Source organism: Schistocerca piceifrons, chromosome 1 (genome assembly GCF_021461385.2).
Source record: "Schistocerca piceifrons isolate TAMUIC-IGC-003096 chromosome 1, iqSchPice1.1, whole genome shotgun sequence".
In the NCBI taxonomy this organism is placed as follows: domain Eukaryota; kingdom Metazoa; phylum Arthropoda; class Insecta; order Orthoptera; family Acrididae; genus Schistocerca; species Schistocerca piceifrons.
In genome coordinates this window covers 860449232-860473847 of record NC_060138.1, presented here as the reverse complement: position 1 = coordinate 860473847, position 24616 = coordinate 860449232, and the positions used below count along the sequence as shown (strand labels likewise).

At 39.4% G+C, this 24616-nt stretch overlaps 1 protein-coding gene across 1 annotated transcript in view; it reads left to right on the top strand.

The window, feature by feature from the left end:
• LOC124715883 overlaps nt 1-24616 on the top strand; it is a 1071880-nt gene that overhangs the window by 418626 nt on the left and 628638 nt on the right.

The window sequence follows — 24616 nt, the reverse complement described above, 5'->3', positions numbered from 1 at the left end:
AAAACAGTGTAATGCTCTACAGATTTAGAAAATTGCAACAGTGCTCCAGTGACCACACCTTGTCAGTGAAATAATGTGCTCAGTCATGATGATCACAGAGTGTCCGTATTGAGAACATCCAAGTTGCTTCAGATAGTGATGTACATCCCTTGGAAAGCAAATGGTGCACTCAAAGAAATGGAAAGCTTTTGGTATACTGTGCAGTCTATACCACCACTAGATACTGCCCTTATAGAAGAGAGAGGAGGTGCAAAACTCCACTGTGGAGGTGTCCATAATTTAAGTTTTCAATTATGTATATTACTTTCAGTTACAAAATTAATGTAAAATTATTTACTCAGTTACAACAGGTGTCCCGCAATACATGCACAAGGACTCTACATCAAAATAGTCACAAAAATATGGAAATGTGCAGAACTATGGAAACAGTTTCACTCAACCCATACTTATGATGATAGTCATGTGTTTGGTGTGCTCAATATGGGCTACTCGCATTCAAATAAAATAAAGGGAATATTAAGTTTTAATGCCCCACTGACAGTGATTAACATTTATCTGTACTTCTGCGGTATAGGGACATGTGACATACTTCTGTATTGCGCTTTCTCTGAGTATCGTCACATTGCAGGCTGCATTACTTGTTGGAACAACTAGTGTGCTTATCTTGTTGGAAGATAGAAGAACAACCAGTTCAGTGTACATTTATCAACACTGCAGCAAGTCTGAGAGAATTTGATCACTCTGTAGCTGAAGCAGTTTGGGAGAACAGCAGGGAAAAAAAGGAGAATGTGAAACAATTTGGTCTTGTAACCACAGGACAGGCTACACGGCATTGTTGATAAAGATTGTATCAGGAAATTCACTTTTTTTCCTCTGGAGTGCTCCACTACATTGCTGGGTGTCAGTTTTTTGTTTGCTGTCTGAGGCTACCATAAGCTGTCAGTACTGTGACACTTGCTCATGTAGCACCTAAAACTACATTTCCAGTAACTAAATTCACAGTAAAAGGGTGTTACGTTTGAATTGTTCTTGTTGTTCTCTTGAGTCTGACTGGTTTGAGGCAGATCTATCCATTGCAATCCTCTTCATCTCTATGTAACTGTTGCAACCTACATGCATTTTTATTCGAGCATGGGTCTCTCTCTCTCTCTCTCTCTCTCTCTCTCTCTCTCTCTCTCTCTCTCTCTCTCTCTTGCTCTCTTTCCCTCCCCTCTTCTCTCTGTCCTTTTCTTACAAACCCCCCCCCCCCCCCATTTTTTTCCTTCATTACTAAATTGAAAGTTTGTTGATGCCCAGTGAAGTGTCCTATCAAACAAGCCCTTCTTTTGTCAAGTTGTGCCGCAAATTACTTTTCCCCCACAAATTCAATTTAGTACCTCCTCGTTAGTTTTTCGACCTACCAATCTAATCTTAAGCATTTCTCTGTAATACCCCAATTCAAAAGCTACTGTTCTCTTCTTCTATGAAATGTTTATCCTCTACTTATCACAAGGCTACACTCAAAACAAATATCTTCTGAGAACACTTCTTAGGTGTTAAATTTATATTCAGTTTTCACAAATTTCTCCTTTTCAGAAAAGCTTTTCTTGCCATTGCCAGTCTGTTTTTTATATCTTCCCTACTTTGACCATCACCAGCTATTTTGCTCCACAGATAATGAAACTCGCCTAGTAGACTCTCATCCTGATGTCATTCCTTCAGCATCTATTAATTTAATGTGATTACTTTCAGTTACACTTGTTTTACTTTTACTGATGTTCATCTTATAACCCCTTTTCAAACCAGTATCTGTTCTGTTTGATGTGCCCTGCAAGTCCTTTACTGTGTCTGACAAAATTAGAATGTGTTGTGGTCTTCAGTCCTGAGACTGGTTTGATGCAGCTCTCCATGCTACTCTATCCTGTGCAAGCTTTTTCATCTCCCAGTACCTACTGCAACCTACATCCTTCTGAATCTGCTTAGTGTATTCATCTCTTGGTCTCCCTCTACGATTTTTACCCTCCACGCTGCCCTCCAATACTAAATTGGTGATCCCTTGATGCCTCAGAACATGTCCTACCAACCGATCCCTTCTTCTGGTCAAGTTGTGCCACAAACTTCTCTTCTCCCCAATCCTATTCAAGACTTCCTCATTACCCATCTAATCTTCAGCATTCTTCTGTAGCACCACATTTCGAAAGCTTCTATTCTCTTCTTGTCCAAACTATTTATCGTCCATGTTTCACTTCCATACATGGCTACACTCCATACAAATACTTTCAGAAATGTCTTCCTGACACTTAAATCAAAACTGGTTGTTAACAAATTTCTCTTCTTCAGAAACGCTTTCCTTGCCATTGCCAGCCTACATTTTATATCCTCTCTACTTCGACCATCATCAGTTATTTTGCTCCCCAAATAGCAAAACTCCTTTACTACTTTAAGTGCATTTCCTAATCTAATTCCCTCAGCATCACCCGACTTAATTAGACTACATTCCATTATCCTTGTTTTGCTTTTGTTGATGTTCATCTTATATCCTCCTTTCAAGACACTGTCCATTCCATTCAACTGCTCTTCCAAGTCCTTTGCTGTCTCTGACAGAATTACAATGTCATCGGCGAACCTCAAAGTTTTTATTTCTTCTCCATGAATTTTAATACCTACTCCGAATTTTTCTTTTGTTTCCTTTACTGCTTGCTCAATATACAGATTGAACAACATCGGGGAGAGGCTACAACCCTGTCTTACTCCCTTCCCAACCACTGCTTCCCTTTCATGCCGGCCGCGGTGGTCTCGCGGTTCTAGGCGCTCAGTCCGGAACCGCATGACTGCTACGGTCACAGGTTCGAATCCTGCCTCGGGCATGGATGTGTGTGATGTCCTTAGGTTAGTTATGTTTAATTAGTTCTAAGTTCTAGGCGACTGATGACTGATGACCTCAGAAGTTAAGTCGCATAGTGCTCAGAGTCATTTGAACCATGCACTGCTTCCTTTTACGTCCTTCAGCTACAGTCTCGTTTCTGTACAAATTGTTGATAACCATGTGCTCCCTGTATTAAAACACGAACATGACACCAAATTACACACACCTATGACATTCACTTATGGTCAACAGATGCACTTAATACAGGACTCACTCTTCGTGAAGGAAAGGTGACATTGCGCACAAAGGAAAGAAAAACCTTTCCAATTAGGTGACTAAACCTTGCTCTTTCCCAGATAACCATGCTTTGCGATAACCAACCAATCCTTTCCAACATTAGAATTTCAAAGAGTGTATGAAGAGCACCATTGCAACAAGCTTTCTACAAATCGACATATGCTATAAGCATAGTTTTACCTTTCTTCAGTCTACCTTCTAAGATAAGTCATAGCATCGGTATTGTATTGCATTTACCAACATTTCACCTGAATCCAAACTGATCTTACCTGAGGTTGACTTTAACCAGTTTTTCCATTCTTTTGTAAATAATTAATGCCAGTAATTTGAAATCATGACTTACTAAGCTGACTATTCAGTAGTATCCACTGCTGTCAGCACATACCTTCTTGGTAATTTGAATTATTAAATTATTCTTGAGGTCTGAAGGTATTTACAGCCTTGAATTCATCTATTTGCATCCTGAAAATGTTACCATCATATTAAATGATCACTTTTGTCTTTCTTCGTCTGATAATTGAAACATTCTTAAATGTTGTTTTAATTATTGCCACTGATTTCTGATTCAAGTTCTAGAGTAAGCAGAAACTACTTTGGGAAATTTGGTAATCTAGGAAAGTTAATCTCACTACCTTTTTTAAAAATAGTTTAATACTTTCTAAGCTTGTCTTTTGTATACTAATTGATGCATGAAGGAAGAATGAAATTTGGTATGACTGTCATGTCATTATGAAGTTCATTGGAAATGTAGTTTGTATTCTGATAGGTGATAGTCAGCAAAAGGGTCAACCTGACATTCTCCTAGCTCTCATTTTTGTAATGTATGTTCTCCTGATGATTTATAATCTGGTTTTACAATGTTGCTGTTGTGGAACAAGGAGCGTGAGTTTTAGCACGGAATTGTTTACATTTTTTTGTTATGATAGTAGGTGACTAGCACCTGCTTCTCTTGGTCTTTTTTTCCATTCTTTGGGTTGGAAAAGAGTGCAGTGAATATTCTCATTTATAAAACATCAAAATTATTGAAAGTATATTGTTATAGACTACATTTGGTGTTTTGCTTTTGGATACAAACAGGAATAAGTTTTGTGTCTGGCCAACGCGTGAACATTATTCTTTTAAATTCACTCCACAATATTGGAATTTTTTGGACTTGAGCTTTATTGATAGTTGTACTGTATGCTAATCTTACCAGAAGATGGAGCACTTAAAGCTGAATGGTAAGAAATGAGTGGAAGTAAGGAAGGTTTAGGAAAGGTAATGATTTCATTGTGGTTCATCATTGTAACAACTGATTTAACTGTTCTTGTGCTCCTGCTATCACATTCTGTATTTGCTGATTAGTTTGCCAAACTATGTCTGTTTTATTGCTAAAATTGTTTGCTCACGCAACCATCCTTGGTTTACATAGTTTCTCTGTATAAGCTGGTACACCATACTATGTTGCACAACTCGTCACTTGAAGAAGATTTTGCTGGAGCGTGAATTAGTGTGATATGTGCCATTTCCAAGTCATATTATAGAACATTCTACATAATTTGGAAACATTCTTGTAGGGAAAACTTGCGCGCACGCGCGCGCACACACACACACACACACACACACACACACACACACACACACACACACACGTCTCCTACATTGTGCTCAGACGAGTCGACTGAGCACAGAGTGTGTGTGTGTGTGTGTGTGTGTGTGTGTGTGTGTGTGTGTGTGTGTGTGTGTGTGTGTGTACGCGCTTGCAGGTGCACGTGCTCGCACATGTTCTCTCTATAAGCTTGGAAAAGGATGTGCATTCTGAAAGCTATCAAAGCTCTTTACCTTTTTTTCATGTACACGTTGACGACAGAGTGTTTCTGCCTGAGTTGTCTCGTTTATTCCTAAATAATTCGTAATTGTCAACCAGAACTTTCCATATATTATCATCCGGAAACGTTCGCTACATTTGAGAATATTTGTAAAACTTGAGAACATTATAGAACTACATATAATTTTTTTTGAAAAATAAATTGATGCAGAAGAAACAGGTGTACTGGAGCATCACAGTGTGATGGCAACCACTTCAAGCACTAAAATCTCTGCAACCATAACAGCTACCCTCACACATTAGTGGAACTAACAGTAGCACCAGACACAAAAACAGTGATTGGCCATGGTTGGCTTTTGAGGGATCGTCAACTTCAGTTGAGGAATACACGGGCGCGTAAAGAGTATAAGGTGAAAAAGAATAATTTGACATTCTGTTTCTAAAAGTTAGGCATTTCAGGGTGAAGAGCAGGTTCAAGTGACAACAGGACTCAATATTGTATTGGTGGCTTTCTCTGTGTTCACTCTGCAAACTACTTCATGGGTGTTGAGAGAAGGCATATGAGGAATGGACAAAGCGAGCTTCACATGACACCTGGACTGCTGTAGGGAGAGGTGGAACGTGGAGGGAATGCTCCACACCTCCCTCATACAGCGCAGTGACAGTGCCTATACAGCGTGCTATGTACTGAGCACCTACCTTACTGTAGTAAGCTTTCTTTTCTGATAAGTAGCTGCAAAATACAGACATGAATTAGTTGCAGAAGAATGGAAAAGCTGGCAGAAACAAACCATGAAGAAGATCAGTTTGAGTGCTGGAGAAAAGTAGGAGCACATGAGGAAATACTGATCCTATGACTTATCTTAGAAGGTAGCTTGAAGAAAGGCAAACCTATATTTATAGCATTTGTAGACTTAGAGAAAGATTTTGACAAAGTTGAGTGGAATACACTCTTTGAAATTCTGAAGGTTGCAGGGATAACATAGAGAAAGCAAGCAAAAATTCTTTACACCTTGTACAGAAATCCTACAGCAGTGTTGAGTCACAGGGCTTGATACGGAAGCAGTGGTTGAGATGGGAGTGATACAGGTTTAACCTATATACACACTGAACAAGCAATAACGGAAATAAAAGAAAAATTTGGAGAAGGATTCAGGAAGAAGAAATAAAAACTTTTGAAGTTTATCGGTGACATTGCAATTCTGTGAAGAGACAGCAAGGGACTTGGAAGAGCAGTTGAATGTAATAGACAGTGCCATGAAAGGAGGTTCTAAGATGAACATGAACAACAGAAAAACGAGGGTAATGGAATATACGAGAGGCTGAAATGAGAACTGGACAGCTACCACAACAGGACCATGGAAGGGTTTATTCAAAAGTAATCACCATGTGCATTCCCATTGGGGAATGAAACAATCAATTACTGTTTTGTAGAATGTGGTCAATGGCTGATGGATGCACAATCACAGCCACTGTCACACTTCCTTATCTGACAGAAACCAACTTCCACACACGTCTTTCTTCAGGTCACCGAAGATTTGAAAATCACTCGATGATTTTGTCCAACAGCCCAAAGGCAAACATCAAAGCCAACAGTGGAAACATCCCACACCTCCCAGCAAAGGAATCAAAGCTGTTCACACAAGTCTGGTAAGGTCACAATGACTTCCTTCTTCAACTGCAGGGCCCCTCTGCTCATCAGATTCCTCTAGCGTGGAACCACAATCAGTGTGCAGCACTATGAATATACTATGCAGAAACTGACTCACCGTGAAGTCAGATTGCTCAGGTGTGCTGTAGGATGGAATCATCCTATTGCACTATACAATCCACACCCACACTACCCATCTGATGCAGGTTACAAAAAGCAATGTGGTTGCGAAACATTGCAGAATCCCCCATACAGGCCGGATCTTTCACCCAGTGGGATTTCACATCTTTGGCAACCTGAAGAAAGGCATGTGGAGACATCAGTTTCAGTCAGATGAGGAAGTGCAACAGTGAGTGTGGTTTTGGGTCTGTCAGCAGCCAACTGCATTGTGTGAAACAGGAATTGATTGTTTCGTTTCCCAGTGGGATAAGTGTCTTTACGCATGTGATGATTACAGGTGTTTGATTTTCATTTATAGTTGAATTAAATCAGTCAGTGCTGGGGGAATTAGAATCAAAGAGTCTGAAACTAGTAGGTGAGTTTTGCTATTCCAGCAGTAAAATAACTGATGATGGCCATAATAGAGAGGATATAAAATGTAGACTGACAGTGGCAAGAAAAACGTTTCTGAAAAAGAGAAATTTATTAACATTGAATATAATTTTAAGTGTTTGGAAATATTTTCTGAAGGTATTTGTCTTGAGTGTAGCAATGTATGGAAGTGAAACGTGGACGATACACAGTTTAGGCAAGGAGGGTATAGAAACTTTTGAAATGTAGTGCTACAGAATAGTGATGATGATTGGTTGGGTAGATTGCCTAACTAATCAGGTGGTGCTGAATAGAATTGGGTAGATGGAGATCAAGAGATGAATACAGTCAGGAGGTTCAAATGGAAGTAGCTTGCAGTAATTATTTTGATGTGAAGAGGCTTGCACAGGATAAAGTAGTGCGTAGAGGTGTACCATACTGTTCTTCAGATTGAAGACCACAACAATAACAACAAGCATTTGGAGCTATCAAATATGACAGGAACTACATTTCATGTTTTAGCATGAGTGGCCTGAACAACAGATATGAAAATGAAACACAGCATTCAAAAATAGCTGTTGCAATGCTGTTGCCCTTGTTTGGCTGGCAACATTGGCAGTGACAGGACAAAATACACCGGCCAACTGCAGAAGAAAAGTTTGAAGACTGTGTATACACATTTGAACCGACTTGGCGTGAAATATTTTGCAATTTTTTAAAAGTATTTTGATTTCACAATGGAAGTGAGATTGTCAATGTGGAATTTTTAGATTAAGGTATTTAATAATAAGGAGCTGTCTCAAGTCACTATATGTTTATTGCTTTTAAAGTGTCTGATGTGTTTCAGACCTGAAACTATATTTTCAAGGACTAAATTTGAATTTTCTCATTTAGGTCTTATTCATTATTTCATTTATCAGTGATAAAATGGGATAACATTATCAATTTTGCAGTAGTTAACATTTATATTGAAAATCACTGTAAAAGTAATTGTAACTATTAAATTAAACAATGGAAAATCCAGGATAGAATAATGGCAGTATTATGAAAAGGATAGATTGCTACACACCATATAGGGGAAAGTCGAATCACAGGTAGGCACAACAAAAAGATTGTCAAGCAAGTAAGCTTTTGGTCAAAAAGGTCTCCATAGGAATTAGACAACATACATAGACACATTCACACAAACACAACTTCCACGCACATGACCACAGCCTCTGGCTGCTGAAGCTAGACTCGGCCATGGTAGCCCGAGACTGTGGTCATGTATGCGTGCATTTGCATGTTTGACAGTCTTTGTATAATGCCTGTCTGTGTCTCGGCATCTCCACTAAGTGGTGAGTAGCAATCTATCCTTTTTATAATATTGTAAATGTTTAAATATGATGCTTCTGCTGGTGAACATATGCACCTGCACTTGAAATACGTTGGGCACCAGAAAAACAATAAACAAAGATTGACTGCACACAAATCTTTACTATTAAATTATTGCTAAATATTGTGCAGTCATATGCTTACATCATCAGACGGATTTGCTAGTAAATAGTGCAGTTCTTGTATAAGTCATCCTGTTACTGCTCATGTGACAGGCTGCTAGGAGATGTAGATTTGTAATTGATAATCATTCAGGAAAGTGGAATTATTAACTTCTTCTTGACAAAACTTGCTGTCATAACTCAGACCCATTCGCTACTCTTCTGGCCACTTTTATGATGTTCATAGATACTGTAACGGTGCTAGAGTGTACAAAGGTACCAGTGTATTTTACTCCTGGTTCACAATGTTGATAGTTAAGATACACTCAAAGACCTATAAGTGACATTTAAAAAAAAGAGCTGTAAAACACTCAAGGGAAAACAAACAAAATTTTCCAAGTGAACATTTATGGCATGGAAGTAAATGGAAAGTGAACTACAGCGTACTGTATGAACTGTGTATCAGTATAGCAGCTGAGTGTATAACAAGCACTGCTGTAGATAAAAGTACATTTTATTACAGTTAAATAGTCATAACATGGCCAGCGTATTAATATTACTTAAATTTATATTGTTGAAACTTTACAACAGTGCTATAGCAGTGCTGGTTGATGCAATAGATCCAGAGATCATATTGTATATTTACTCTTGATATGGTTCAAAAAGTAAGGTAACAAGTCCTCAGCAAGAAATCGTATAATCAGGAAATCAAATACATGCACAAAGTTAGTAAGACACTAGTGCACATTACCTTTCTACATAGTCACCATGAGTGCCTAAGTATTTCCACCAGTAAATCACTGTCAAAAATGGCATAAAAGAAATCACATCATGCCCCACATTTCATTCCCTATGATGATATGGTGCAGCAGTGGACTTCCCAGTCCGATACTGCAGAAGTGCTGGGAGATAATTTCATGTGCTTGGCTTTGTCCTCATCTGAGAGGTGCTGTGGTACCCAGCAAGAGCTTGCCTTCCAGCAGCCCAGTGTGTTCTTCATGATATCCTTACCACTGGTAAAGGAGATATTAAGTTTATGTGCAATCAGACTTGCAGGTGATGACCACACTGAATTATCAATTTGACAGATTGTCGTCTGAGGTTGATGTGCTTGGGTGCCCTAATGTTCCTCTCACCAAAACCACACCTATTGTTGCAACACTACACTTGCTTTGTAATCAGCTAAATCTTCACCTATACTCCTCTAGCTACCTTATGGTGTGTAGTGGAATATACTTCGTATACCACAGCCACTTCCCTTGTTCACGAATGGTTCATGGGAAGATCAATTGTTGGTAGACCTCCTTGTGAGATTAAATTATTACGGTTTTATATGTAGGAGGAGCAATATATCAATTGATTTTTCTAGAAACATAACTCATAGAATCTTAACGGTAAACACCACCATGATGTGCAACATCTAGTTTGTATTGCCTGCCACTGTTGTTGGATGAGCATCTCCATGACACTTTCGCACTAACTAAATGAATCTGTGAAGACATGTGCTGCTCTTTGAATCTACTCTGTTTCAGCTACTCTCTGAGATGAAAAGTATCCGGGCACCTGGCTGAAAATGACTTACAAGTTCATGGCGCCCTCCATTGGTAATACTGGAATTCAATATGGTGTTGCCCCACCCTTGGCCGTGATGACACTCTTGCAGGCATACATTCAGTCAGGTGCTGGAAGGTTTCTTGGGGAATGGCAACCCATTCTTAATGGAGTGCTGCACTGAGGAGAGGTATCAATGTCAGTTGGTGAGTCCTGGTATGAAGTCGGCACTCCAAAACATTCCAAAGGTTTTTTTTTAAGATTCAGGTCAGGACTTTGTGCAACCACTCTGCTACAGGCCGTGCATTATGAACAGGTGCTCAATCGTGTTGAAAGATGCAATCACCATCCCCGAATTGCTCTTCAACAGTGGGAAGCAAGAAGGTGTTTAAAACATCAATATAGGCCTGTGCTGTGATAGTGCCATGCAAAATAGCAAGGGGCGCAAGCTCCCTCGATGAAAAACACGACCACACCACACCACACCATAACAATACCACCTCCGAAGTTTACTGTTGGCACTACACATGCTGGCAGGTGACGTTCTATGAGCATTAGCCATATCTACACCCTGCCATTGGATCGCCACATTGTGTACCGTGATTTGTCACTCCATCCAATGTTTTTCCGCTGTTCAGTCGCCCAATCTTTACACTCCTTACACCAAGCAAGGCTTCATTTGGCATTTACCGGCATGATGTGTGGCTTATGAGCAGCCGCTTGACCATGAAATCCAAGTTTTCTTACCTCCCGCCTAACTGTCATAGTATTTGCGGTGGATCCTGATGCAGTTTGGAATTCCTGTGTGATGGTCTGGATAGATGTCTGCCTATTAACATTATGACCCTCTTCAACCATCAGCAGTCCGTTTGTCAACAGACGAGGTCGGCCTGTACGCTTTTGTGCTGTACGTGTCCATTCAGTTTACACTTCACTATCACATCAGAAAAAGTGGACCTAGGGATGTTTAGGAGTGTGGAAATCTCGCGTACAGACGTATGGCACAAGTGACACCCAATCAACTGACCACGTTTGAAGTCTGTGAGTTTTGCGGAGAGCCCCATTCTGCTGTTTCAAGATGTTCGATGACTACTGAGGTCACTGATATGGAGTACCTGGCAGTAGGTGGCAACACAATGCACCTAATATGAAAAATGTATGTTTTTGGGGGTGTTTGGATACTTTTGATCACAAAGTGTATCAATTCTAGCTGGTAAAGACCACAGAGTGATGAGCGAAAGTATTGGCTGAACAAGGTTTTTGCAAGCCACCTCCTTTGTGGGTGGACTACACCTCCCGAGGATTCTTCCGATGAATCTCAGTCTGGCGTATGCCTTTCCTATGATTAATTTAATATGGTTGTTCTTCTTTTAAATACTCTTGCACATTTAATGCATGTGATCACTTCCAGTAATTGTTTGGCTGTCATGTTACCATACAGTAATGAGGATTTCCGCATATTGATGTGCAGGGCATTACATTTATGTTGAGGGTCAGTTGCTAATCTTTGCACCAAACAAAAGTCCTCTGCAGATCCTCCTGAATTTCACTACAATTTGCTAACATTGAGCCTTCTCTATATACAACAGAATCATATGCAAATAGCCCTGTGGAACTTTCAACATTATCCCATAGGTTATTTATTTATATGAGTTACCCTTATTGGTGATGAATTACTGTTCAGAACATTTTCTTTAATCAAACATTTTCTTTAAATATAAAAACCTTATTACACTTCACAACTCAATTGCCGACCATGTATTCTTCAATGCTTCCATCTTGAAATTGTTTCTGAGCACAATGACATTCCATCTACCAGTAGCATTTGAAAGCTTTAATCGTCTCTTCTACCTATGCGTGGAGTTTAATTTGCACAGGGTATTTATACACCCTTGAAAGCTCTTCTTACCTTACTTATTGAACAATCATTGTATATGTTGTAGAAATCCCCCTTGAAGTAAGGAGCAATTGCCAATTTCTGTTCAAACCAAAAGTCTTCTCAGCTCATATTGAATCTTGAAGCAATTTTCTAAAGCCAGCATACTTCTACGATGAACTGCCATGATAATAATGTTTATATCTTTGTTCATTGAGAGCGTAACTAAAGTATGAACAGCATTGTTGTTACTGAGTGTCTACAGTTGGTAGGACTGGGCCCATGCTTCTATACTTGGAGGGGAGTTACGAGAGCCGACATTCCACACACCCAAACAGTGCATCAGTAGCACTCATGATGTCAGAGCATTAGGTGCAACGCGTAATTATAAAATTTATTGCTTGCGAAAGAGTTCAATTGATAGATATTTTTCAGCAATTGACTGCACAGTTTAGGGGCTAAATATTGTCAAGGACTTGTGTGTTTGCCTGGCATAAGGCATTTGTGGTAGGACAAGAACAAGTGGAAAATTAGGAACACAACCACATTCCTCGGATCAGCATTACAGAAGAAAACATTAAAGCAGTTCAAGACATTCTTCAAGAATACTGAGGAGTGAATGTATTGAGAAGTGCAGAACAGCTCAAGATAATTTATGGGAGCTGTCAAGTGATAATCACAAATGATATGCCAGATGGATCTCTTACCTTTTGGCTGCAAATCAGAAGTTGAGAAATTTGGAATCTGTCAGAGATTTACAGCAAGGTTTGTAGAAGATGGTGATGCATTTTTGAGTCACATCATCACCTGTGATAAAACATGGGTCCATCACTACACTCCTGAGTCAAAACAAGCCAGTATGGAGTGGCGGATGAAGAGGGAGACAGCCCCAGTGAAAGCCAAGACTCGCGGGTCAGTTGGTAAGGTTCCTTCAGCCATTTTCTTCATCTGGTGAGGCATTTTGATAATTAATTTTTGGTATGAGTGACATACAGATGATATCATCAACATACCGTAGTAGACATACAATCAATTTCGCTTCCTATTGTGAGCTGTTGAAGCAGATGAAGAATGCATATCACCACAAAAGATGAGCCTAACCATTTAGAGGGGCCCTCGCCCTCCCTGACAAAGCCAGGCCCCATACTGCAGCTCTAATGGTCTCAAAACTTGAAGAAATGCACTTGACTCACAACGATTTGATGATGAGGGCATAGAGGAATTCATGAGCGATTGACTCCTGATGCTTCCAGCCTCATTCTTCAAAGCTGGAATGATGAACTTTCCTGTTCACTCACAAAGTGTATTTCTAAAGGAGGAAACTGTGTAGAAAAATAATTTATATTTGCCTTTTATTTTTCAGTAAATACTTTTAAAAATCCCCTTTATATTTGATTTTTCTAGTATGTGTATTATTTTCTTGTATTGAGAGGAACTTATATTCGAGGAATATGCAATGAAGCATGTGTAGCAGAAGCCACTCAATGTACAATACACATCAATTAATTTAGTTTTAATTTCACACAAACTTTCAGCTGTACAGTAAAATGTATTTAGTGTTACAGTAGCACACTCATTAATGAAATAGCCATGAAGTGAATATGTGTGAATCAACACAAATTTGAAGCAGAAAGAAAGAATTGAGATTGTCAAAATTCTTTATCCTGGCTGTGTGTTGCTTGAACTTCTGTTGTTCCTCTGTTATCAGATAACTGATTGTTTAGATGCTGGCATTGAACCTTTTTGGCTCTAATCAGTTCATGAATATTACAAAGAAGAAATGTGTATCAAAGGTCCTCAAGGCAGTGAAAAAGCCTGAGGTTTATCTTCAAAAGATATTGAAATATAACTGAAAATTATCTTGAGCTTTGGGTATGAGCTTTATTTGCATGTGAAGAATTATGGAGGGAGGTGTGAGACAGAAGTCCTACATCATTTTATTGCAACAAATGCTTGAGAAAAGTGCTGAAATTAAGAGTTGTACAATATCTCTATATTAAATTTACTATGAAGCATGTAGCCAACTTAGGTTCTCTTTAGACAGTGAATACCTTCACTGTAGGTATAAAACTGAATTATAATAGTGACTGTTGGTTTACTCAAGAGTCTGTCAGTGTTCCTGCACTATTTAGGTTCTCTTTAGACAGGAATTTCTTCACTGTACATACAAAACTGAATTATAGTAGTGATTGTTGGCTTACTCAAGAGTCTTTGAGTGTTCCTGTTGCAACCGGGTTGAATTCGAGCAGATGTCTACATATTGTAGTTGTGATTGTGTGATATTTCACTAGAGAATGCGATTCCTTGTGGGACACGTTGTCCAGTATTTTTTCTCTGACAAAGTTGATACATGTTGGTTGTAAGAGTTTTTACATCCAAATAATGGAGGGTACATTATTGAGGTCATTGTAAAATGTGTTATTTCTACAGTCAATATTAGAGCCGGCATGGACATCACACACATTGTGATCAAATGTGTGTTCTCAATCCAGGATAGTGACTTAGGTGGTGATGATTACAGAAGATGGCTTTATACTCTGAAATGTTTTGTAAGTGTCCAATATATGAAAAATATAGATTATTTTTAAATGTTAATGTCTTTGTCAATTAACTACATTTTTCCATAAAATATAATTTTAATCCTAATTTATTTCATATGTGCTGCAAAGTAGGACGAGAATTCAACCAGAACATTGAAAGAGATACTCATGCTCCTATATAAACAAGTTTATATTTTTACAAAATTTTAACTACAAATTACAGTTACACAGGTATTTGTGAAACTCTCCGGCAGATAAGACCTCTGTGAATGGGACTTAGACCCATATCCAGCCTTTTGTGGACAATGCTCTTATTGTCAAATAAGCTACCCAAGCACACCATAGCCCCCACAACAAATCTAATATCCGTCTCCTACTTTCCATACTCCATGTAAGGTTTGCAGGACAGACCATGAGGTATTTGCAAGTAGGTTGTTGTTCTTTTGTTGTCTTTTGTGGGAAGAGACCAAACTGCGAGGTCATTGGTCTCGTCAGATCAGGGAAGGACGGGGAAGGAAGTCGGCCATGCCCATTCAAAGGAACCATCCCAGCATTTGCCTGGAGCGATTTAGGGAAATCACGGAAAACCTAAATCAGGATGGCTGGACGCGTGATTGAACTGTTGTCCTCCCGAACATGAGTCCAGTGTGCTAACCACTGCACCACCTCGCTCGGTGCAAGTAGGAGAAGACAAAGATTACATCTTACTGAAGCTTTGTTACAAATCACTAGTCATGCATACAGGATTTAGTTCAGCACATACTTTTATCTCTTAACATGGTTCCTAAAGTGTACACAACATTTATAGTACTTTTAATCTCGTTGCATGTTTCCAAAATGTACACTACATTTATAATGGTATTTTATGCAAGAAGGCATATTCGGCTTATACTCTGGAGTAAGCCTGAGGATTCATTGGCGCTGCAGCAACTTCTGGTAGTAGAATTGGTGACCACACCTTCTACTTGTCATTATTAAGCTAAATAGATCACATTCCTAATAGTTTCGTTGTGGGTGTTTGGTCTAGTCACTAGGAAATTAAGCCAGAACCTTTGTGATAGTATACTAAGATGGTATCTGTTCTTTCGGACATGTCCGAAAGAACAGATACCATCGATGTCCAAAAGAACAGATACTATCGGTGGCCATGCAGCTCGTTAAAATGAAATTACAATGAAATGAACACCATTAGCTGCTTACAGGCGTTGACATACGTCAACGGGTACAGATGAAAATGTGTGCCCCGACCGGGACTCGAACCCAGGATCTCCTACTTACATGGCAGACACTCTATCCACCTGAGCCACCGAGGACACAGAGGATAGCGCGACTGCAGGGATTTATCTTTGCACGCCTCCCGCGAAACCCAGATTCTCAACGTATTGTCCTGCACTACATTTGTATTGCGCCCCACCCATTATACTCATTACTCGCGGCGTGTTGCTGATTCCCATAAGAGTTCGGGCACTGTTTGTGCATTCGCACGGAAGAAGAAGGAGGTCAAGTGGCCGGTGAGCCTTAACTATATATATATATATATATATAATGGAAGGAAACATTCCACGTGGGAAAAATTATATATAAATACAAAGATGAGGTGACTTACCGAACAAAAACGCTGGCAGGTCGATAGACACACAAACAAACACAAACATACACACAAAATTCAAACTTTCGCAACAAATTGTTGCCTCATCAGGAAAGAGGGAAGGAGAGGGGAAGACGAAAGGAAGTGGGTTTTAAAGGAGAGGGTAAGGAGTCATTCCAATCCCGGGAGCGGAAAGACTTACCTTAGGGGGAAAAAAGGACAGGTATACACTCGCACACACGCACATATCCATCCACACATACAGTATGTCTGTATGTGTGGATGGATATGTGCGTGTGTGCGAGTGTATACCTGTCCTTTTTTCCCCCTAAGGTAAGTCTTTCCGCTCCCGGGATTGGAATGACTCCTTACCCTCTCCTTTAAAACCCACTTCCTTTCGTCTTCCCCTCTCCTTCCCTCTTTCCTGATGAGGCAACAATTTGTTGCGAAAGTTTGAATTTTGTGTGTATGTTTGTGTTTGTTTGTGTGTCTATCGACCTGCCAGCGTTTTTGTTCGGTAAGTCACCTCATCTTTGTATTTTTTTATATATATATATATATATATATATATATATATATATATATATATATATATATATATATATATATATATATATATATATATATATATACCATCGGTGACCATGCAGCTCGTTAGAATGAAATTACAATGAAATAAACATCCTTAGCTGCTTACAGGCGTTGACATACGTCAACGGGGACAGATGAAAATGTGTGTCCTGACTGGGACACGAACCCGGGATCTCCTGCTTACATGGCAGACGCTCTATCCATCTGAGCCACGAGGACACAGAGGGTAGCGCGACTGCAGGGATCTCTGGCATGCCTCCCGGGAGGGTTTCGCGGGAGGCATGCCAGAGATAAATAAGTTTGGCTTCTGAAGAAATGTAGGAGCATATGAAACAATACTGACCTACAATTTATGTTAGAAGATAGGTTAAAGAAATGCAAGCCTACTTTCATAGCATTTGTAGACTTAGAGAAAGGTTTTGACAGTGAAGATAGCAGAGTTAAAATACTGGGAGCAAAAGGCTATTTACAACTTGTACAGAAACCAGATGGCAGTTACAAGAGTCAAGGGTCATGAAAAGGAAGCAGTGGTAGAGAATGGAGTGAGACGGCTGTAACCTTTCCCCTACATTATTCAATCTGCACATTGAGTAAGCAGTAAAGGAAACCAAAGAAAAATTTGGATTAGGAATTAAAGTTCACGGAGATGAAATATGAACTTTGAGGTTTGCCGATGACATCGGAATTCTGTCAGAGACAGCAAAGGACTTGGAAGAGCAGTTGACTGGAATGGACAGTCTCTTGAAAGAAGGACACAAGATGAACATCAAAAAAAGCAAAACAAGAAGAACAGAATGTAATGTGCAGGGAGAGTTGAAGGCCGAGAGTGAAGTCTCTTTTTCAGAGCCTAACCTGCTCATCTCAGTTGACACCACATTTAATTTTCTTATGTAACAAAATTCATTACAATTATATTTTAATGACCTCAGTAATTTATTATGCAGAGGTTTAGAGTTTAACTCGTGCAACTGATAGACAGTTTGGTGATCAGGAAATGCACGACAAATTTTAGTAATGAAAATCTGTCACCACCTGATTTCAAACTAAACACCTCTGAGTCATATGCCAACACAACTAAGGTGTGCTTAGCACACAGGCAAGTTTTGTTCCCAATAAACCACAGTAATTCATGTGTGAAATGTGGAGGAAGAGACTAATCAGCCATTTAAAATATTCTGGTACCAGATAAAGAGCCAGAGCATATGTACCAATATATATTCCACTTCCTTACACACTGATTCATTTAGACTTCAGTCTACTTCTCATTTTTACTAAATTATAATCTGAGTCTATATCAGCTCCTAGGTATGCTTTACAATTCAATACTTTATTTCAGAATCTCTGTCTCAGTATTGTCCCACCTCCTCAGGCCTTTTGCAAGCGCATTTCCTCCTCTTGTAATATTTTAACAGTATATTTGCTGTTATTGAATATTTCACCTCTCTCGTAACTAATACCAAGCCTGTGTTCTTCCATAACACTACTTTCTCGTCTATCCCTTACTACAGTTTTCCAGTCCGGTATTGATATTAGGTTTTCATCTTCCTTTACACACTGAATTACATATTGTGCTTGTGATGTTGAGATGTATAACTGTACCATTTGTGTAGTGTTAGTTTGCTATTGATTCTGATGAGAATAATTATATGATTGAAATATTCTGTAACTCACTCTTTGCCTTCCCTTCCCCTATCATATTGAACCGTATTCTCATTATCCATCATCCTATATTTGCCTGACGAAAAATCCTACTCTTTCGATTTCACTTTACTTGCTGTTACTGTACCTAAATAGAACTTCTGCATTTCCCTTTTTAGATTTTCTTCTTTCACTACCATTTGCCCCAACTCATAGAATGATGCTGTTTCATTAGTTTTTTAATCTTTTCCTCAGGGTTGGCAATCCCCTCCTTGAGATCTGAATGGGGAACTACTCCAAAAATTTTTGCTGATGGGGAGATGATCATGATACATTTTTAATTACATTTAATATATCTTCTACATAATATGTCTTTAATGCAGAGTTTTTGATTGCCCGCCGAGATAGCCACTTGTGTTTAAGCACTGCTCCCAGGCCAGGGAGGTGTATGGGCTCCAGACCAAAGCTACCCTTTGGATTAATGATGAAGGTTGGTATGCTGGCCAGCCTGGATGTAGTTTCTAGGTGATTTCCCATATTCCACTAAGCAAATACTGGGTTGGTACCCACATCCCACCTCAGTTAAACGATTCTCAAACATTTAGAAAACTTCGTTGACTTTCATGTGAATAACATTACATGCAGACAGTTGGGGTACACGTATTCTATCGTGGGAGTAATGGGGAGGTGACAGGAAGAGAACTGGCTACCACTCAGATTAACCATTCAAAATCTGTAAATAACTATGCTGACCCCATGACAGTGCGAGGCAAAGGCACCACCTGCTTTCAGGAGCAATTTCCTATCCCAGCATCAGAAGGTGCCCTGAACCTCTGTCTACTCATCTACACTTGTCATCAAGGCTGACTCCTTTTACTAGAAGTCTTGTGCTGCCATTGATTATAATTTTTATTCAAAATCTAAGCAGTAACTGAGATTGAAATGCTGATCCAGGACATTTTGATTAGTAGTCAAAGATGTTATCCTTGGACCACAGTGACATTTTGATTGTACCTCTTGAATGAAAATTTGTTTTATATTTTTGACTGATTCCGTATCCATGAGAACTGCTTTAATTAGTATCTGTAGAAAGACTATGACCATTTTCTTAAAATAATATGTACCATGTATTCTTATTGTATGGCATGTTCTACATCTCTGAGGATCTCCCCACTAAGGATCTACAGAATGAAAAGTATGCTGTCTCTCAAAATTTATTTTATTCCTGTGTATAAGTCCTAATCAGCACAGTAAGCATGGTGGGAGCTTGAACTAACAACTGCGTACAACAGATTTCAGTTGTGAGCAGGCATTGTTAAGTAGTGGGCATGCAACTGTAGTGTATCAATGTCACCACATCAGAAATAGCTGTAGAGCAACACCTCTAAATAATGTGTGCAAGACATTTTCCAGACTGTTTCAATGAAGAAAAATGTGTATGGAAAAGGCCTGTCCCACTCCCCTAGACTTCTGAACAAAAAGGATGACACTTGGATGCTTACCGTGACTTGTTTGAAATAAAAATGCAGGCAGTTCTTTTCTGAAAAAGATCCTAATGGATTTTGAGACTTGGCCCTATCAATATGAACCTACTACAAAATGACAAAGTGCTGCAATTGACTTGAAGGGTCAACCCTTTGATGACATAATCGACATTCCAGCCAATGTGATGTGTGTGCTGAACAACAACCTAAAAGAGGACTTTTGTGACAGTTTCACATGGCTGTATAAACATTCTGTGCATATTACTCAAGTTGGGGGAGACTATGTAGAACATATGAAACATTAAAACCACCACCTTAACATTTCTCTATTGTTTTTATTAACTGAGTCTCAAAATGTTGCTGACAGGGTGTATCTAATCTCTATTTAATCTAATGACAGAACCACTGAAATATCAACCTAATTAGAATTGGACTGTAAATAGTGATGACAGGTGAAGACATTTCTGATTCTTGGGTTGCCTGTCTATGTATTTACATACACAGAAAAGAGAAAAAAGCGAGAGAAGATAAAAGAACAGAAAAGCTTACAGATACCACTTATATATCCATTGGACATAGATACTGCGCAGTAGTACCCACTTCAATACCTGAAGCAACTAACACACACTTCTATGGAGATGGTCAGCTTGTTGCAAGAAATTTTTAATAACAGTATTTGGCCAGGAAGTTGAGGAGATGTACTGTGGTGAAGTTCCTAATTACCACGTTTGTGCAAAAATTCTAAATTCTATCCAAAGTTCTCTTCAATGTCTTATGGAGTAAGTGCCTCTAACATTGTTGTTTACGATCCACCTGTGAGGCAGGGATGTTACGTTAAGCAGTCATCTTGGAGCCATTTGAGAGAAATGGGTTATGTGCTGGCACAGGTTGTTATTACCTTCATCCTCCTGTTCCTCCTACTGCTGCTGCTCCTCCTCCTCGACCACTATCAACAACAGCAATAACTACTACTACTACTACTACTACTACTACTATTACTGTACAAACTGGGCACTATGCTACTTCCCCCTCCCCCCTCCTGCCTGTCCTCTTTACACTAAATTGTTACACAGCCACTTAAGATAAAAAAAACCCTCATACTTTGCAGAGAAATTTACCCAACAGGTGCGAATAAATGTAGTCATAGTGATTTAGGCTGCTAAACCCCAAGAGATACCACAGTCAGCGGTGCCTTATGATATTTTGGTTTTTAATCTGCAATAATAACTGAAAGAGTCAACTTGATGGATATTCAGTCATCAGATCTGAGCCCAGGCTTTCTCTGCAGAGGTTATGGTCCAAATGGAAGTACAAAATAATTATGAAGGCTTTCATGGCCACTTGTTGACAAACTGCCTATTGACTTCTGTCTTCGGTTCTTCGGCTGACAAACATCTGATGATTTTACGTACGTTTCGCCAGCATGAGTGGTTGGCATTGTCAAGGCTTCACCTTCCATTGCCGGTGGTGAACACCACCAGCAATGGGGGTGAAGCTTTGACAATGCCAGCCACTCATGCTGGCAAAACATCAGTAAAATCATCAGACAAATGTCGGCCAAAGAACCCGAGACAGAAGCCAATAGGCAGTTTGCCAAATGGAAGTGTTCTGGTCTTGCTTTGCTGCAGCCTGTGAACTGGGCTGTTACAGGGATGCCTAATGTTTAATTTTGAATATGAATCCTAGTGAAAGCTGGCTTTGTAACAGGTGCAAACAAATATCATAACTGTATGTTTCATTAAGTGGGAGGGGGAAATCATCAGTTTTTCCAAGGATCAAAGTTTGATTCTTCACATTTGTTACCTGACAGTTACCCATCTACCAAGGCCCCTTGGTTCATCCTAAAAGTTATACAAAGTTTGAATTTTTGATGTGTATGGATAAGTCGATATGAAGTGGGACAAGCATGTAATGGCAGTTGTGGGGAAGGCGGATAGTCGTCTTCGGTTCATTGGTAGAATTTTGGGAAGATGTGGTTCATCTGTAAAGGAGACCGCTTATAAAACACTAATAAGACCTATTCTTGAGTACTGCTTGAGCGTTTGGGATCCCTATCAGGTTGGATTGAGGGAGGACATAGAAGCAATTCAGAGGCGGGCTGCTAGATTTGTTACTGGTAGGTTTGATCATCACGCGAGTGTTACGGAAATGCTTCAGGAACTCGGGTGGGAGTCTCTAGAGGAAAAGAGGCGTTCTTTTCGTGAATCGCTACTGAGGAAATTTAGAGAACCAGCATTTGAGGCTGATTGCAGTACAATTTTACTGCCGCCAACTTACATTTCGCAGTAAGACGTCAAAGATAAGATAAAGAGAGATTAGGGCTCATACAGAGGCATACAGTATATGACATAGCTCAATTCAGTAATTCAAAACTACCCTCCAAAGTTGTGAGTATGGCATCATATTCTGGGGTCACTCATCATTGAGTAAAAGAGTGTTCGTTGCACAAAAGCGTGTAATCAAAATAATTGCTGGAGCTCATCCAAGATCATCCTGCAGACACTTATTTAAAGAGCTAGAAATCTTCACTGTAGCCTCACTATATATATATATATGAAATTTGTTATTAACAGTCCGAACGAATTCAAAAGTAATAGCAGTGTACATGGCTACAACACTAGGAGAAAGGATGATCTTCACTACCCAAGGTTAAATCTAACTTTGGCTCAGAAGGGGGTAAATTATGCTGCCACAAAAGTCTTTGGTCACTTACCTAATTAGCATCAAAAGTCTGACAGATAGCCATATAGCATTTAAAAGAAAATTAAAAGAATTTCTTAATGGCAACTCCTTCTACGCATTGGATGAATTTTTGGATATATTAAGTGAGTAATTTCCCAACACCAAAAAAAAAAAAGTCAGTGTCACGTAATATTTTGTCTAATGTAATATCTAGTATAAGACACCTTTTATTAACCTGACACGTTCCACATCATTACGAAGTGTCGTATTCATGATCTATGGAACAAGTAATTTTCTAATCTTACTTAGTCATTTTTCCCTCGTTCTGTTTGGGAGTGGAACAGGGAGAGAAGATGCTAGTTGTGGTATGAGGTACCCTCCGCCCGTGGATTGCGGAGTATTGATGTAGATGTAGAAGTCAAATAATATGGAAATAATCTTGAAATCTGAAAAGAATCTAATTGTTGGCATCAGTTCCAATACAAATCAATATTTATGGAGCCATTGCTTCTTTTCTATAGCTCACAATCAACAAGTTGGATTTCATATGTAAAATTGTCACATTACCAAGGTTTCGTGGAGCTGCATCGACTAAACAAAGTACATTAGTCGCAAAATGCACGAAAATTTCAGTTATGAAGAAAATGAAAGAGAGCAGAAACACTTTCAAAACACCTTATTTCCTCCAAGCTTGGTCGGCAGGGCTGTGTTTTCTTGTATGAAAACTTTTATGTTAATCACTGACGGAACTGTTGACGGTGGAGAGGGGGGGGGGGGAGAGAGAGAGAGAGAGAGAGAGAGAGAGAGAGAGAGAGAGAGAGAGAGAGAGAGGTGGAGGGAGAGAGCAAGTGGGGGAATTTTCGTCTTCAGATTTTCAAATTGAATGTATTTTCTCGAGGTAATCTATTTTTGTCAAAAAATCACTCAGCAAACAAATTTATTTGTAGCTCTTTACTGCTCTGTTATGCAGCTTCTTTGCTTTGGTTTACTCTAAGGTAGAAAGTGCAAGACATGGCGGCCTTCTACTTCTAATGTTTTCGTTCTGAAAAGAGACTTTTATCGGCAAAGGTTGAGATAGGATAGTGTTGAACTGGACTATATGATTACTGCAAACAAATTGTGACATCAATCTGGGATCAGGACAGTATGTCTTGTTAAACGTCATTTCACTTCGGACAATAGCATTTTGCTGCATCGACTAATGATAATGAATGAGATGATCTATGACTGTAAGAATAGTAGCTATTATTAACCCTGTCAGTCCAAAAAGTTTCGAGACAGGATGGATAGAAAATAAAAGAGAGTTACAATGGTAGTGTTAATGCTTCAGGTGTTATACTCGCACATAGTCTCTCGTATTTCAGTACAAGGCACAGAACGTTCATACAACCACTGAAACTGTCAGTTAAGCTCGTGCTTCACATCCGCACCTCCTTCGGTCATGGTGGACCATCAGAGATCCATTCTGCACTTCGTCTTTTTTGGTACGGTCATATTGATAGTGGCAGGCGTCCAGGTGTCAAGGTTTGCGTGACGAAACTTTGCACATAGTTTTCTCGTCTTCAAAACTTTCTGTAGAATACCTTTAACAATTGATTTAGAGACGTTCCGTTCGTTGCTTCATTGCAATTTGTGACTCAACAACATTGATACACTACAGCCACTACGAAATACAGCCAGCTCACAACTGACTGGGAGAATGCATTATGGTGTTTACTATTGTTAGTTCAAGCTACAGTTTATGTTATCCAATGACAGTACAAATTTCACTAACGTCTACATGGCTACTCCACAATTCACACTGCCTGGCAGAGAATTCATCGAACTACCTAGAGACTATTTCCCTACCGTTCAAGTTTCGAACAGCGCCCGGGGAAAATGAGTACTTCAGCCTTTTGTGCGAGCTCTGAATTCGTTTTATTATGATGATCATTTCTCCCCATGAAAGTAGGCGTCAACAAAATCTTTTTGCATTTGGAGGAAAAGTTGGTTCAAAAAAATGGTTCAAATGGTTCTGAGCACTATGGGACTTAACATCTATGGTCATCAGTCCCCTAGAA